The sequence below is a fragment of the Ictidomys tridecemlineatus genome, chromosome 6 (assembly GCF_052094955.1).
Source record: "Ictidomys tridecemlineatus isolate mIctTri1 chromosome 6, mIctTri1.hap1, whole genome shotgun sequence".
NCBI classification, from domain to species: domain Eukaryota; kingdom Metazoa; phylum Chordata; class Mammalia; order Rodentia; family Sciuridae; genus Ictidomys; species Ictidomys tridecemlineatus.
Window position 1 is genome coordinate 171,180,247 of NC_135482.1, and position 17,819 is coordinate 171,198,065.

The window sequence follows — 17,819 nt, forward strand, 5'->3', positions numbered from 1 at the left end:
TCAATAGATAATAAATATTTTAAGGAAAAATGAAACAAATATTTTGCTTGACAATGATATTTTTTTCAAGATTCTTGCATTTTTGGAAAATAGCATCTGGAATTTACTAGAAGATATGAGTTTCATCATGCTACCAAAGTGTAGGCTACTGAAACTCTTAGGGGGAATATTCTTTAGAGCTCTCACATGTTAACATCCATCTTCTAAGAGCTCAACCCATGATATTTAATTCTTGCAGCAACTTAAGAAGTTTATCATTAGTTTTTCCATATGAGGAAACAGACAGACACACAACGTTGATGTGACTTGCTCAGAGTCACACTGCCACTAAATGGCAGAGCTGGGATTTGAATCTATCCAACTTGATTCCAGGGGTTGCACACTGGTTCACTACTCTACATAACAGGAAAGAAGGATGTTTTCCTTCTGCATTTGTCGGCAAGGCCAAATTCCCAAAGGTCATGGCTGTGTCTTCTCCACACTTCTAGGGTGGTACCAGGCAGCAAAAAGGCCATGTGGGCTGACTCCCTCATAGAGCTTGCTCCTACTTAATTACTCTGCAAAAACTAGTTTCTAGAAATTATTGCTGGGAAGCCAAACAGTTCCTTGAGAGCATATGAATTTAATAGGAAAGTGATTCAGTCTTCAGGTGAAGCCCTAAATTGACTAGAATTGATTCAGTGTAACGAGGTGTCAAGGTGTCAACCAGGATATTAATCACACTTTGTCCCTCCAGCCATAACTGCCACTCCTTCCTGGAGCTGGAGTCTCAGTGCCCAGGGAGGAATGCTCCTGCTCCTAGAAGCTGCTTTGCAGGCTACCCATTGCTCTCCCCACTCTCACTGGTTCTTTGCCTGCTGTGCCCCCAGTCTGTAATTCTATCTACACTCTTTAGCTCCAAAATGTTTGCCAGCAAGACTTAAAACTGTGCCCAGGGAAATAGAGCCTTAGGGAGAAATTATACTGCTTCCATTTCCAATCTGGTTCCCTAATGTCAAATAATAGCAATGCATGTCATTTTTTGTTGTGATGGTTGGTAATTTTTAAGATACTTCTTGGTTATACATGTGATTTTATTTTATAATTGGCTATGAAATATAAAATATATATGATGTGAAAAAAGTATGATGTGTTTACAATACAGGGGACTTATATTATGGTATATTTATACATGACATGATTGATATAAAGGATGGACAAAATATAGCAGATGCATAAATTGTTTTGATTGATTATTCTGATTATTTGCATCCAATCTACTATAGTTAGATCTCAGCTCTGCCATTTACTAGCTCAGTATTTACTTTTTAAAGAACTTTGAGTTCTTTAAAACTTGAACTCTGAAATGAAGGCAGCACACCTACCTCATAAGATTATTCCATCAGTAATTTATAATTTTGTTCTTTCCTGAATAGTAATTTTTCTGGCCTTAAGAAAATTTGATTGAAGGAAATCCAGTATCTCTGACTTTCAAATAAAAACCCTGCCCTCCTAGGGAGAAGCACAGATGTCAATGGAAGAGGTACCCATTCACCAGCATCCCCTCACGACTTCTTTGACAAATTCCCTATGTAAATCTGGCATCTGCATGACAGATTGTTGGTGCCAAAGGCTAACAAACTCTGTCTACAGGAAGTGTGGTACTTTTGACAAACAAGTAAATCTAATTAAAGAATACCCAGAAAGAGGAAGGTAAGGAATTTGGGTTCTTTGTGTATTATGCTAGATTAACTAGAATGCAAGAATTAGAAAGTCTATATTTAGATATGTTAGCAAGAAATACATATATATAGCTATATCTCTTAAGTTTTGCTCTCCTTATTCACTGGTCTGCTTGTCCAATTAGTCCATCCCTTCAGGTCAGTAGATTCTCTTCTTTCTCTTTTTTTATTCTTTCTTTATTGTAAGAACATGGAAACATAATCCAAAATAGCAGGAGCATAATTCTAATTTATTTCCATTTTAGATTTTTATGCCTGTAATTATGTTTGTGTTAAATTGGATTAAAATGTCAATCTACCAATTTGCTTCTTCCTTTGTAACCTTTTGCATAGGAAGTTTATCATCCTGACAAATAAAAGGCCTCTCCAACTTTGACACCTAAGAAGAAATGCAAATTATATTTTTCCAAATTAGAAAACAATCATCAATCATGTCATTTAAAAATTAGGTGAGATACTCAGAGCAGTTTGAATTCTTTAGCTGTTTGGAGTTTATAGTTTACAATGTGAATTATTTGAAAATTAAAAGAGCAAAATTAGTGTGAGTAGATGTTACATTATTACTTCTTACAACTCAAATATGAATAGAGGGCCTGAATAAAATGCAGATTTCATTTTAGGAGGAACATTTTGAATCTTTTGCTTAGTTTCTAAAGTATACAAATAACTCCTCAAATAGAGAATTCTAGATTCATTGCAATGAAATAAATGCCAGCATTTTCCAATATAACCTTACCCTAGCTTTCTCCCTTCCCAGACTCTACCTCATTTCTTATTTATATATAATATCACATTTCACAAATTGCTATATCAACTCTGGCCTTTAAAATATGAGAACTGGTTGTTGTGGGTTAGATCTGAGGTGTCCCCCCAAGAGCTCATGTGTGAGACAATGCAAGAAAGTTCAAGGGTGAAATGATATGGTTATGAGAGCCTTAACCTAATCAGTGTGCTTATCCACGGGTAGAGGTGAACTGTGGTAACTGTGGGCAGGTAGAGTGTGGCTGGAGGAGGTGGGTTCCTGGGGGTTTGCCTGGGCTTTATAGTTTGTCCAGTGGCGAGGTGAGCTCTTTTTTGGCTTCCTGACTTGATAGTCCTGAGCTGCTTTTCTCCACCACCAGTCCCTGCCATGGTGTTCTGCCTCATTTTGGGCCCAGAGCAAAGGAGTTGGCCATCTATGGACTGAGATCTCTGAAACTGTGAGTGCCAAATAAACTTTTCTCTCTCTAAATTGTTCTTGTCAGGTCTTCTGATCACAGCAATGGCAAAGCTAACGAAAACTCTGGTTTTCTTGGCTTCCAGCTGTGTAAGATGAGGTGCTCTTGAAGTGTTAAGCCCAACCAATGCAAGTGTCAAGGCCTGGAGCTCATCCCTCCTTCCTCCTCTCCATTACTGGAATGTGGGCTGGGACCCTAGAGATGTTCTATCATTTCTCTCCCATCAGATGCCTTTCCTTTTCTTTCCCTGCTCCTGTACTATCAAAAGATTTGGGGAAAGAAAAGAAGACTCATGTGGACTACCTTTATGGGAATCAACACCAATATTTCCAATATTATCACCCTCTCTGAATTCCCTGTTGGAAGATATTATGATTCCTATTTTCTGAGACCTTAAACTAAATACAAAAGAGATTAAATGACTGAGCCAAGACCATAATGGAGAGGCGGGGGCAGAGGGAAGCCTAGAAGACACATATTGAGACTGATCCCAGGGTCTTAATTTTTTTTTTTATTTCTCAAAGGTAAAACATGTATCTGTTTCTGCTGCTTCATCTGGTTCCTATAAAGCACCACTCACACATGGGTTTTTCTTAAATGTTGATGCTGCACCTTAGTGTAGGCAGTGTTGACAGCTGTCTCCATGGTGGATTGGAAAGGACCTTCCCATCTGTCACCCCAACTCTCTTCCAATCCTAAGAAGGTACATTTTCATTAAGTTTTGGCTTCAGTGTATCTCTGCTCAAATGCAAATAAGTTTCTCTAGAAGGATAACAAATTATTCCCCTTTAAATTTAGCACATGTCATTTAATCATATTGTCAGAGAAAAAAAGCTGGTTCTAAATCATATCTTCTTATCTTGAATCCATGCTTCCAAAATGGATGTGGGCGAGACAGATGTGTGGATGTATTTGTTCAGAAAACCCTGCTTTGGAACAGTTTTAAGTTTGTCTGCATTTTTTTTTTCTGGGGGAGATGATCTATTGTTTTCACTAGATTCTTGAAGGGTATGTGATGCTACAAATTTTAAAAGTATAATATACAGGCTAGCCATAAGCACTGGATCTAAACCACACCTCACCTAGGCCTTCTTACCTTTGAAAGGGACAAGGGGTCCTTGAAACCCACTTCTTCCTGTTCCCTCAGCACTGTCTGCCTTGATTCTTTATTCCCGTTTATGTCATCCACCATAATAGCCTCAGGGTCCTAGGTTACCCTTCATTCTCCACATCCGTCATTTTGTTTCCTTCTCTCACCTTGTCACCCATCCTCAGTTCTTGATCCCTTCCAGGGGGCTCTCTAGAAGTCAGGTTCATGAGAAGAAAAATGCTCTATATCTTTCATCAAATGTCTGTGTGCCCCAACAGTTAACATGGTAAAATCCAGGTGGGACATTTGCTTGGTGCTTAGTTAATGAGGGTGGAGCCTCATGGTGAGATTAGAGAATCTGTAAAAGGGACCACAGAGAGCATTCTTGCCTCTTACCTGCATATGAAGATAGAACAAGAACATGGCACTCTGCAACACAGAAGAGGACCTCATAGAACTCAACTCTGCTGGCAGCATGGTATTGGACTTCCAGCCTCCAGAACTGTCAGAAATGGATTTCTGTGGGTTATATGCCACAGTGGTTGGTTATAGTGATCTAAACTAGGTACTCCATCTGTTATTTTAAAATATTATCTATACCTTCTGGCTAAAGGACCATGCAAAGATCTTGTTCCCCTGCTGCCTCTTAAATGATGACTGTTTATCTTTTCCCTATTGTTATCAACTTTCATTATCATGGTAGATCTGTCAAAATGAAGAAAATCACTACTATACTTTACTCTTCACCAAACTTCAGCTTTCTCTGCATTTTTTAGTTTATTCACAAATGATCTTTTTCTGTTCCCAGATCCAGTTTAGGATAACATATTGCATTTAATTGTCCCATTTTCAAGGGCAACTCTGCTCTGTGACAGTTTCTCCATAATCATGTTTAGGAATACTGGTTAGGTGTGTTGTAGCACGCTTTCCAGTTTGGGTTTGTTTGCTGCTTTGCTTTTTTGGTTTTATTTTATTTTGTTTTTGGTTTTGTATTTTGGGGGATGGGATTTTGAAAAGTGGCTCCGTTGGCTTAGAACTTGAGATCCTCCTGCCTCAGCCTCTGGAGTAGCAGGAATTACAGGCTTGTTCTCTGCTTTTGCCATCATCACATGGAAATGATGGGTTTAGAGAAAAATACCACAGGGGTGCAGTACCCTGCTCATCACACCATATCCAAGGTGTGTCAGATGCACATGACATCAAAGGTGATGTGAACCTTCATCACTTGGTTGGGGTTTCATACACTTTTGTTATAGTAGTAACTAATGTACTGCCCTCCCACTCTCCTTTGCCTTGCACCAAATACCATCCACCTTATAGAATCCTTGACCCCCTTCAAGATATTAGGGGGTCTTATTAAGGACTGAAACTTTCTTCCTTCATAGCTCAGGCACACCTTTGTTAAGTATTTAGAGTTTGAACCTTCTATCTGGAGAAGAATAAGCACTTTCAGGTGCAAACTGTTGCTATGATGTGGGGAACAGGCCAAATGCTAATCCAGGAAGACTTGACTCCTGGATATCCTTCAATCATGATAATAAAGTTTCTATGAGTTTTCAGAGATATAAATTGTAAAATTAAGAGAATATATTGAAAAGTTTAAAGTGGTTCATGGATTCACCTCAGACATTGCTTAACTGACATCTGCCAGGGTTTGATTTGAGCCAGCTCTCAGAATGCCTCTTTCCAACGCATATTTCAATGACTACAGTACAGGCAGGATCTTACATTTTCCTGGCCCATCAGATCCAGTTTGGGCATGCATAATTTACTGCTAGCAATGTCTCTTTTCTGCCTTCAAAATAAAATGAAAATGGGAAATATCAAATACATTAATGCAATTAGTTCATCAACTTAAAAAACACATTGGAAAACAGAAAGGTAATGTTGGTAATACATATCCACCCATATTAAAAGCATCAGAATAAAAAGCACCAGCTTTGGTAGCTCAGTGGAAAATAAGATACTCTTTGGAAGGATAATGTTTGTATTAGTCCTGCTTATTTTTCTAGGTTAAAATGGTAATCTACAATAATAATAGTGCATATTTTTATGGAACTCAAACGTCTACCGGATGCTTTTGCATTTGCTACCTCATGGGCTCACGTATCCTCTTTGAGGCATGGGTTCTTGTGCCTGTTTTACAAGGGGGGAAACTGAGGCTCTGAAAACTTAATGGTGTCCAAGGTCATAGATCTTGCAAATGAGGTCTGTAATAGTTCATCAAATTGCTCTTTCTTCCTGTATAAGAATGTTACCATGTTTTTGCTTTCATAAATATGTATTCCTCCCAATGAGGGCACATGATTTATTCACTGACTATTAGAGAGTCTAACAAAGATAGATAGATAGATAGATAGATAGATAGGTAGAGAGAGAGAGAGAGAGAGAGAGAGAGAGAGAGAGAGAGAGAGAGAATCTAAATATATCGACAACCAACCATTTAGCTCACTAAGTATTTTGCCGTTGTTGTGTGCCAGACTCTATTGTTTATTCTTAAATTACCCTGTAAGTTAGATAGTATTCATTCCTTTTTAATCAAAATATCTTTGGGGGTTATTAATTTTTCTATAACATAGTTCAGTTTCAACAATCACTAGTAAGATTATTAATGATGTATATTTTCTTTCTGAGGCACAAAATGTCTCTTTGTTTCCCTTTTGATGATGTTGAATGCCTAGACTCCAAAATTCATTGAAATTTGCAAAACAGTGATTTTAAAAGTTATTTAATTCAATTAGTCAAAAGAAGTATAAAAAGACATTTCAGGTGGCTGAGTTAATGTAAATGATGTTAATTGCTAAATCATATAAATACTGATCTCAGTGGTTTAAGAAAATAAGAGCTAATTTTCAGTTCCTGCGGAGTCTAATGCATGTGTTCCCAGCTGACAAATGGGCTTTTGTTGGTCAGTCAGGGCTCTAGGCTCTGCCACCCTTTAGGGCTTTCCATTTTCAGCTGGATACTGTTTGTTCCTGTTAGAAATACTGCTTATACAATTAATCAAGATGTTGCAGGTAACACAAAAGTAGGTCTTAGCCTTCTGAATTCTATCAATTTCAGATTGATGTTCAAATTAATGCAAGCTTCCTGGGCATAGGCAGTTTTAATAGCCTGGTCATGGAGATGTCATATCACTTCTGTTCACTCCTGCAATTGCCAGAGCTCAGTCACGTGGGTGCTCTCAGCTGCCAGAGAGGATGGAAGAAGAAAGTGAGTTAGGTGCTTATGAGGTAGGGGGAATGAGTTCAGGTGAACACAAACATGAAGCAACCTGCCCAAAGTCAGACAGGTACTTGGCAGAGTAAGAGTTTGAATTAAAATGGAAAGTCTATTTGGTTGATTTGTTTTGCTTTATTATGACTCAAAGCTTGCTTTATTCATTCATTTATTCATTCATTCATTTCTTTATTTTTTGTACCAGAGATGCTTAAACACTGAGAAACATCCCTAGCCTTTTCTTTTTTTTTTTAATTTTAAGACAGGGTCTTGCTAAGTTGATTAGGGTCTTGCCAAGTGGCAGAGGCTAGCTTTGAACTTAGGATCTTCCTGTCTCAGCCTCTAAAGCAGTTGAAATTATAGGTGAGAGCCACCAAAACTGGCTCTTCCAAACATTTTAAAAAGAACTTTAATTTTATTATTTTTAGGGATAGCTCAGATTTTCATTGGCAAATCAGCTTATGAATATAGACTTCCCTGTTTGTTTGACTCTAAACCCTACTATACTGTACAGTTGAGTGCTTGGTCTAATGCCTAAATTGTCCCTTTTCTATCATTTTATGTGGGAGTCCCACATGCATGAGGCCCATGGACTTACTTGCACACATCCTGACTACCACCAAATGAAACTATATTGTCTTGCTCACACCCCCTCGTTCTTCCCTCATTGGTGATGTGAAATCATGGGCTGCTTCGGGAAGAAAGAAAACTTTTCTCCTTACCCTTCCCTCCATTTTGTCACCTAATGAGTCACCCAGCAAGACAAGAGTCAAATACCGCATACAATCACTACTGAAAAATGTCTCCTTCAGGTATTTTTTTTAGATAAACTCCATGAAGCTGTCAGAGAAGCAGATTCTAAAACTCTGCCCATACTGTCAATCATTGTGCAGGTGTGGATCTCTTCCAACTAAGAGTTGCCAAAGAGTCAAGTTAATAAATTCCTGGTGGCCTCCTCACCAGTCCAGCTCACGTACCCACACAGTTGCTAGTCCAAGCTGTGGACTGAGTCTAGCCTTACACTGGGTTTTCCATTGTCCAAAGACAAAGCACTAGATCCTGGATAACCAGCTGTGTTCAGTAAACATTCTTAGGACATTTGTTTTGATAATGTAATTGGAATCACTTGTTTGAATAAAAACTTTCCTCTTAATTGGTATATCCATCATTTGAAATTGGAATCTTGAAGTTACTTAAAACGATTTTCTCCTCATATGCATTTTGCATATTCACTCTGAAATACTATTCAATTAATACAGGCTTTATAGGTAATCTAAAAACAAAATTTCACTGTGGCTCCTTCTGTGAATTTCCAGATTGATGCAAACTTCCTGAACACTCTCATTTTAATATGTGTTATGTTTTAGTGCTGTGCTCTGCTTTTCTAAACGTCTCATACAAAGCTATATTCTCATCTCATTCTGTTATATGCATGGGCTTGGTCACTGCTGTCAGTAAACTTGGGCATCTTTGGTGATTACAGCACAAGTATATGCTCTCTCACATGGAAAGTCCCACCAGGAATCACAAGGTAATACACAGTGGTGGGAGATCGAAGTCTGAGGTTCCCCGCGGACTCATAGTCTATGGCAATGCACATTAAATGAATAGATCTTCAACTGGCTAAACTATTAATTTAAGCCATTTAATGATCAATGAAGATTTCTGAATGGGTGATCTATGATGGTGATCAATATTCATCATGAAGATAGCTGAAATGGACACCAGCCACATATCGATGTGGCCTAAATCACAAAAGAGTATGTGGAAACTCAGGCCTAGCCCAATACTTATGTGCAGTGTTCAAGACAAGTCTACCTTCTAGAAGAACCATTACCAGGCACTCTCCCTCCAAACCTGATGAAGCTTCTATGTGGTGACTCAACCTGAACCTCCTCTTTATAATTCTAGATCACCCGCCCAACTTCCCATTCGGTGAAATGTTATTGTCCCAGCATTTTAAAGTTAGAGATATGCTTTCTAAGGTAATTCTCCTGATCTATCAACATAGTTTTGGACTCTCTTGAATATTGTTCTCTTCCGTACCTATCATGCCTCAGTTCAGAAAGGAATTAATGCTTGCAGATACATGCCTCAAACTCAAGGAGTAGGAGTTCACAGTATGTCAGTCTGGGAGAGATGACACATTTGAGTGGATGGTCCTTATTTCTGCAGCCAGATCACCATATTGTAGGCCCTGTCTGTCAACAGAATCCACATAAGATCCTAGCTCTAGCCCAGAGTTTAATATTTCACCTTAGCTCTGAGAGAGGGTTGCTATGGGTCTCATCCTAACACCCACCCCTACAAAAATTTATTATTTATCTTAATAAAAGTTTAAGAATTCAGGAATTTCTGGGTCCCTAGAGTAAGCCTCAGGCCCAGGCTGATTTGGCAATTACAAATAGGCTGGATAGCTCTGAAATGCAAGGCACTTACTTGACTGTGCTCCTTTTTTTTCTATAAAGCAAACGAGGTTTTGTCTCTCAACTATGTAAGGATGACATTCTGATTGCCAGAGCCTCTGAACATTCTGAGAGCCTCTGAATTAGGGCCAGAGAAACGAGGAGGGAAGCAGGAGGTAGAACTTCTAGCAGCAGAATTGTGTTTGGAAAAACTCAGGAAGTGGAGGAGGTTTGCCCCACAGAAAGAAATGGTGACTGAGGCCAATCTAACAGGCCGGCTGTGCCCGTAAGCAAAGCCTATAGTGGTCCGGGGCACTGGCTGCTCCTCGGCCTTGTATGTTGAGGGTCTTTCCCACTTACTCTCATTTGTTTCAGAGCTGCTCTCCTGGTGACAAAGAGCACTGACAAGAAAAGGCCACTTGAGTTTTCCTGCCTCTCATCATATAAGAGGCTCTCTAGTCAAATATGTTTCTAAACTAGTTGCCATGGAAATATGTTTTAAAGATAGCTCATCCCAGGGAACTCTGACTGGCAGAGATAGCAAATCAGGCTTTGATTCACCCTCCTAATACAGCCTGTCGAGCAATTTCAGAACAAGTGCTCACACAACACTGAGGTTTCAGAGTCTTTGCTTGGGAGAGTGGAGGAAGCACTTTTGTGAGGAGCTGCTGTCAATGGCTGATTATCAGGGATGCGATTATGAAGCTGGAGGGTTTTCAAGGCCCTTGCTTATCCTTCTCTTCCTCCTGTGTGCTGTGCTTCAGCTGTTTCATTGCTTATTAACGCTTTCACCAGTGGGTGGAGAGGACAGAAAGTTCCAATCAGTGTCAGTGGCTCCCATAAGAGATCTGCAGAGGGGAGAAACTAAAATCATTGGTAGAACCAAGGTTTGCAGATTATCATTGGATATCATTCACTTTTGATTTCTGTGTGAGTGATCAGATCATTTGGTGTTGGCTGCATGTGGTTTGGTTGGAAACAGCAGCTTCGATGAAATCAGTCTTCCGCCCACAGGTTTCTGTGTACATTGGAATAAGAAAATAAACATACATCTCGAGGCCCTGAATTTTAAAAATAGATGTGGGCAAGAAATGCAGATCATCCAAACCCTAGGATGTTCATTGTGATACAAATCATCAGTTTGATTTTTCCCTGTTGATCAAATTTATCCAATAATTGTCAATTATAAGCAGAATCATCATACCTAAATAGATTTAACAAACAAAAAATCAGATGAAAAACCTTTAAGCTTCCTTTGAGGCTGTGACTATACAGATGTACCTGTGTGTGAGTGTTTATGTTGTTAACACACACATGTATATGTATATACCATCATATATCTAATTATATGTGTACATATATTATGTGTCATTATGTATATAAGTTTATATAGAATGGAAGGGCCTTTTTACTACCTCATATATATACATGTGCATATATATTGACACACATTTAAATTATGTATATGATGGTTGGATTTTTCTGTTACTGTGATGAATCTTTCTCATGAGTGAAATAATAATCGTCTTTTTTATTACAAGCATGTGATATTGCAAAACAAGTCAGCATCTGTAGAGAACTTTGAAAGGAACCTCTCTCCCTTTCAGCATTATTCTTACTACTCTTTTCCCTTCTGTGGATGGTGACAACTGCTAAAATCTATTTTTTGACATGCACATACCTGTAACCACTGAGCCGTTGGCCCCTCTTATGATTAATTTTTTTCCAATGGAACTGATTCTTTTTCTTCTCTTTTCTGGCCCGAATGAACACTAGTGACCTCTGAAAATTCCTTGCCTGCCTCAAGAATCATCTGAGTCAAGTATTCTTCAGGTTATTTCTTTTTGGAAAACTTTTCAAGATGGTCCTTGCCCAGGATCTGACTGCCAGGGATCAGTAAATGAAGAGTAGGCTTTTGTTATTTTGCTGCCTAGTGCAACAATGCCTTTTCAGGTTTTGCTCTAGGAGCCCTTCCTTTCTCTCCAACACACACACACACACACACACACACACACACACACACACACACATACAAGATTGTGTGATACCAAAGAGCAACAGTAGCAAGTGGATCTGTTATTGAGCTTCCTAAGAAAAGCAATTCTATCAAATGTAGTGACAGGGAAGAGAAGACTCTCAAAGATTCTCTTGAGCATCCCTTCATTAAAAACACCCCAGATATGATTTATAAGAATTGCCATTATGTTGTGCTCAAGGGAAGTATGCTATTTTATTTAATATATTGTTAATAAATTAATTTATTCCACAAAATATTAAAGAAATTCATACTTAAACTATTGAAATGATGGATGAATATTTCTAATAAAGTTCTTTTTCACTTAAGCATAAATCAGTCCAAATGGCAGCTTGCTTCAAGAAAGTGCATTAAGCTTTACCCATCTTTATTCTAAGGGACCTGCCAATTCATCTGTATAGGACTGTATGGATGTGTTAATATAAAATATTTGAATCAGCAATACATTCTTGTTTATGACATTTCCAACCCATGTAACTCATGTACCTATGATAAAAATTCTTTGAAAGAAGAGGAAATGAAGCTCATGTAGAAAGAGAAGTAGGTGTTGATACTTTACATCTTTCCTTCATACAGCCTCCTTCTTCTTCTTTCCCCATCTTCCCTTTATCTCCTTCCACTATCAAATATTTTTCGAAGTTAGCATCTGTAGAGAACTTTGAAAGGAACCTCTCCCTTCCAGCATTATTCTTACTACTCTTTTCCCTTCTGCGGATGGTGACAACTGCTAAAATCTATTTCTTGTCATGCACATACCTGTAACCACTGAGCCATTGGCCCCTCTTATGATTCATTTTTTTCCAATGGAACTGATTCTTTTTCTTCTCTTTTCTGGCCCGAATGAACACTAGTGACCTCTGAAAATTATGGATTAAGTTATGGATACAGTTAATGCTGATAACAGAGTTCCAGATTCTCTGCATTGGCCAGTTTAAATTCTTCCAGCATGATTCATGTTATGGCGATGACTTCCCGGCTTGCCAGAACTTGTGGCACTTCTTGTGACAAACATCCCGGTTCAAGTTCTGTTTTCTTCAGATCTTGGGGTGTTTGGATCCCAGAGCAAGACTCTCCAAACATACCTACCTCTGCGTTCTCTCCGTTTCACAGACAACAATGGAGGTTCAAGGAGGTCATATGCTCACAGACTCAGCATTAGTAAGCAACATTCATATACAGGTTTTCTTCTGGCTTAAAAGTCCTGTTTCCCAACTTCTAGTGCAAGGAGGATTCTTGCCATTAATAACTAGGGGTCTGCCTTTCCTCTTCCTCTCTGTCTCTTTGAGAAGAGTCATCTATGAATAAAGGCAGTCTACTGAGGAATGTCCCCCTACCCCAGACTACATATGACTCCAGGAGATGTCTTTTTTAAAAAATTTATTTATTTGTTCTAATCAGTTATACAGGACAGCATAATACTCTTTGATTCATTGTACACAGATAGAGCACAATTTTTGACTTCTCTGGTTGTACCCAAAGTAGGGTCACACCATTTGTGCAATCATACATGTACCTAGGGTAATGATGTCCATCTCATCCCACCATCTTTCCTGCCCCCATGCCCCTTCCTCTCCTCCCCTTTGCCCCATCCAAAGTTCAGGAGATGTCTTTTGTTTCCTCCAGTTGTTGCCAACCTGGTTCTGAGCATTTGAGTGAGCAGGGCCTGGCTTTCTGGGGCACCCCTGGGAAACCCATCTGCCACAGGTGATAAGGTCAGCTGGTTACTGAAGGTAATAGAGAAACACTAATTCTAAAAGTTTGGGGAAATCAAAAATGTCGTTAATTAAATTTCTATAGCGGTTGAAATAGCTTTTATGCTCTTGAGAAGGAATCTTTGCTCTCCTTTAAGTTCATTAAACTATTTAAAATTTCAACAGACACAACCTAAGGAACTATGTTTTCTACCTGTCTGCCAAGACTTAACGGTTTCACTGTTTTATTGACAAAAGGTTCAGCATTCAAAGGCATGTAACCCTGGATGCTTCTGAATTAATCACTGTGATGAAGAATTCTATAGCTTCTCAGTCGTGTTTACGACATAATAATTTCCTTTGATTTCTTTACAACAGTATAGCATTTCTATTTCTGGATACAGAAATAGATTTCTGGATACACACACAGATAAAATAGGACCTACATAAAGGGAAAAATATAAGCTAAGATCCATAAAAGTAGGGAGGGGGAAAATTATCAGATCATTTAAATTTATTTCTAGTTATCACAATTTGGGTGACGAGGTTAATTACTGTCTCTTTCAATGAGGTCGTATGTCTGACACTGATGTCTCAGGCACACAGAAGTGTTAGCTATCCTGAGATTTCTAATATTAAATGCCATGATTAAAAAAGTCACATATAAAGACATTCAATCAGAAAGAGTGAATGGTTTTTCTAAATTTTTATAACTCTTGCCGATATTAGACACCATCCTGTCTGGACTTACTAGAGATGTAATTTATTTTTATGCTTCATTCAATATAAATTATTAAGCAAATATTTATTGAGCACCCATTTGGTGACAAGCAACTACTATGTGCCTGACACATCATGTTACTTAGTGAGTAATTAGAGTGATACCAATTCTCCTGTAAAAAGGCCAGAATCCACATAGAATATAACAGATGCCTGGTTAATGTCATTTGAAAGTAGACACTAAGAGAATGGGCAGTGTATAAGGCAATGATGTAAAAAACTCAAGTTACCCTCACTCTTTCTTCAAAAAATTAGTTCTTTTTTTTTTTATCTGTTTAGCAAATAGTGATTCTATGCTTTGTTGATTTCTGGTAAGAGCATTCACTTCTTCAGTGCCTTCTGTTTCTATAGCATCTAATTATGTGCACTGCCCCCACCCCTGATCCCAGCCAACCTACAGTCAATGGTTCTTGCCTTCCTCTGGAAAAATCCCTGACTACTTTGTATGATATGCGTGATTTTCCTCCATCTGATCCCAGCCTGCTTTTCACCCTCATTTCTCACTGATCACCTTCCTATAGTTTATGCATCAGTCAGTTTGAGTGACTTCCTTTTCCTCCAAATGGGTGCCCATCACTTGCATTACACTAATCAATTCTTTCCAACAATAAATCAGAGTGTCCAACTGTATTTCTTACTGAGACTCCCTCCGATTTGTGCCACTGCCTCTGGATTATGGGTTTAGGTGTCACAGATGGAGTGATACATCATCATGTGCACATGGAGCATTTCAGGGGAATGACCAGGAGGAGCAGGGCTGTCTCTGCAGAGGAGTTGGATGTATTTCCTCTCAGCTTCCCATTCAGCTCTATGACTTTTTCTGTGAACTTATGAATCACTTTCTTCTCTCCTTGTTTGAGAGAACTGGCTATTTAATTGACCAGCCCAGGTAAAATGTAAGGAAGAAAAATTATGTCTTCCATCCATTTTTTTTGTATCATTCTGCCCACTTTCAGCATCCAATTTTTCAGATCCACCTTCTATGTCAAGTCTATATTAAAATATTGGGAGCAAAGACTAAATCAGTAAACTATCCTTTTCAGCACAATTTGCACTGAAAAGGATGTATAAAAAAAATCAGGGGTTGGGGTTGTGGCTCAATGGTAGAGTGCTCACCTAGCATGTGCGAGGCCCTGAGTTCGATCCTCCGCACCATAAATAAATAAATAAATAAATAAATAAATAAATAAATAAATGTATTGGTCCAAATACAACTAAAATATAATTTAAAAATGCTTTTTTTAATAAAAAAACAACAATCATATCTAGAAAGTAAGGTCTCTCTCAGGATGAATCTCAATCATGAGATCCACAGTGAACATGTCAATATAATTGAGTGTTAACAATTGTGGTTACATATGGTAAAATTAGTAACACTTTCCCAAAGTTGTTCAAAGGATTAAATGAGCTATTAGCAGGTTATGAACTGGGAAGGGTCCAAGATGTTAAACCTGTTTGCAATCTAATGAGTTAGCTTGCCACAGTTTCTTGGATGCTGGCAGAAGGCATAAGTCTCCTGATTGAGAGACAAAAGACTTTATCACTCAGAGGAAAAGCAACAGCCAGACTATAAACATTCTCTTATGCTGGTTTCCTAAGCCCCAATTCCCACAAGATGACAAAAAGAGGACTAGTTAACACTAGTACACATAGTGATGGTGCTATAGAAGAACAACCCAAGGCTCATGCAAGCTGAATCTTTTACAGTGGGCAGTGGGTATGCTTGCCTCTTGCTCCAGAGTGAGATGGTATGTTTCCTATACTGGGCAATAAGCACGCATGCTCTTTGCTCTGGAAGAAGCCACCATATTAACCTTGCAAAGCTGTTTGATACACAGATATCCTCAAAAATAACCCAGAACAAAGGCTGTCAGTCCTTCTGAGGGTATGACATGCACTGATGTGAGTAATTCATATCTCCCAATCTGTAAAGCATTTATAATAGCACCTGGCACAAAGTTAGGAGGCAGTAATTGAGATTATAACTATGATTAACTCACAAAGATAATTCTATCTTGTAACTGCTAAGTTGCAAACAAATCATCATATATATGTTGTGGAAATGGAAACAGATGCATTTCCTTGCATGGGCCAAACCCACTCCCCCTCCCCCGAAAAAAAGATATCTTAAAAAAGATTTTATTTTTCCTTCCAGTGTATTTAATGTTGGCATGAGTTCTGCATTTCTAGTACACATAGTGCTGTGTTGCTTCCTGGGAGAAAATAAATAAGCCGAGATCACTGCCCATTTTTTGGAGAGCTTGATCTTTCACCTTGGAGGTATTGCTCACTGCTTCTGTATGCAGAGCCATGGCTTATTTTTTTCTGCAGAATGAATGTGTTATGTTTTTTTTTTCTAAAAATAAATATGCATCTGGACATCTTGTCTTCAAAATGCCATTGGGTTTTTCCATTAAGTTGAAATGACAAAGGATGATTTTGAATGAAAATGGAAGCATCAACTCAACAGCTTGTAAGCTCTGAGAGGCAAATTTGGTTAAGTCACAATGGAGTGGGGGGGTTCCACTTGCCTGCCTTGGGAGTTTCCTCTCCTTTCCCCTTGAATAATCCTTCCCACCAGAAAGAAGCCTGCTGTTCTCCAGGGAAAAGCAACTCATTTACCCCTAGCATCCTGTACTCCGTGTGACACACCATATGAACTCAACAAAAAATTCTTAGTTTTGACTAAGAAATGAGACACCTCCTATGTTCTCCCTCCTAGGCAACATTTGAATTTTAATAAAAAAATGGCATGGCTTAGACAAAAGAAGAGAATCTAAAAGGATGAATCTCTAAATATGATATTTTGACACTAATGAGGAAGATAATTTGGGGTGGGCTGGGGGTGGGTTTGTGTTTCGGGTATTCTTCAAATGCAGTGACAAGGATGACTACCTTGCTTACATCAGAGGATCATTTAGGGCTGTGCTTCTCGAATGTAACGAGCATGTGAATCACCTGGGGAGATGCGAAATGCACACTATAATTCAAAAAGTCTGGTTGGGTCCTGAGCTTCTGTATTTTTTATCAAGCTCTCAGGTGAACTTGAAGATGTTGATCTATGGAGATGTCAAAGATTAAGAAAGCTTGGTAAAGAAGGCTTGGGGTGAGAAGGGGAAGGGCAGACTCCTACGGTAGCTGGAACTTTAGATAAAGAACATTCTGCTGGCTTTACTTGCCTGCAGGGTCTCCCTAAGGAGATTTTGAACCCCGCTGCTTAGTCCTTTTACATGCTCCCCACCGAGTCAGAAAAGCAGGTCAGGGTGAGTGTGGAGGTGGGGAGTGATTAGAATCAGCCCCGGTAGCACATTGGTGAGCTCCTGCAAGGCTCTGGTTCCCCGTGCTGACTGACAGAGCTCAGGGCTCTGAGAGCCAGCACCACTGTCACTGGAGGAGCTCAGGCCCTGCCCACACCTCCTCCCTGGGCAGCTCTCACACCTCTCTCCTCCGCCCCTTCTCAGGATGAACAGAGAATTACCTGAAGAGCAGACAGACTGTCTGTTGATCATTAATCACATTCCCAAGACCTTGTGTCTGTGCCCCGGCACCAAGCCAGCCTACAACAGCCCTGCTTGAGAGGAGCCTGCCCAGAGAGCCAGCTGGTCCCATGATGTGTGGCTTACAGACCTGGGTGAGATCTCTGAGATCACTGAACAGAAAG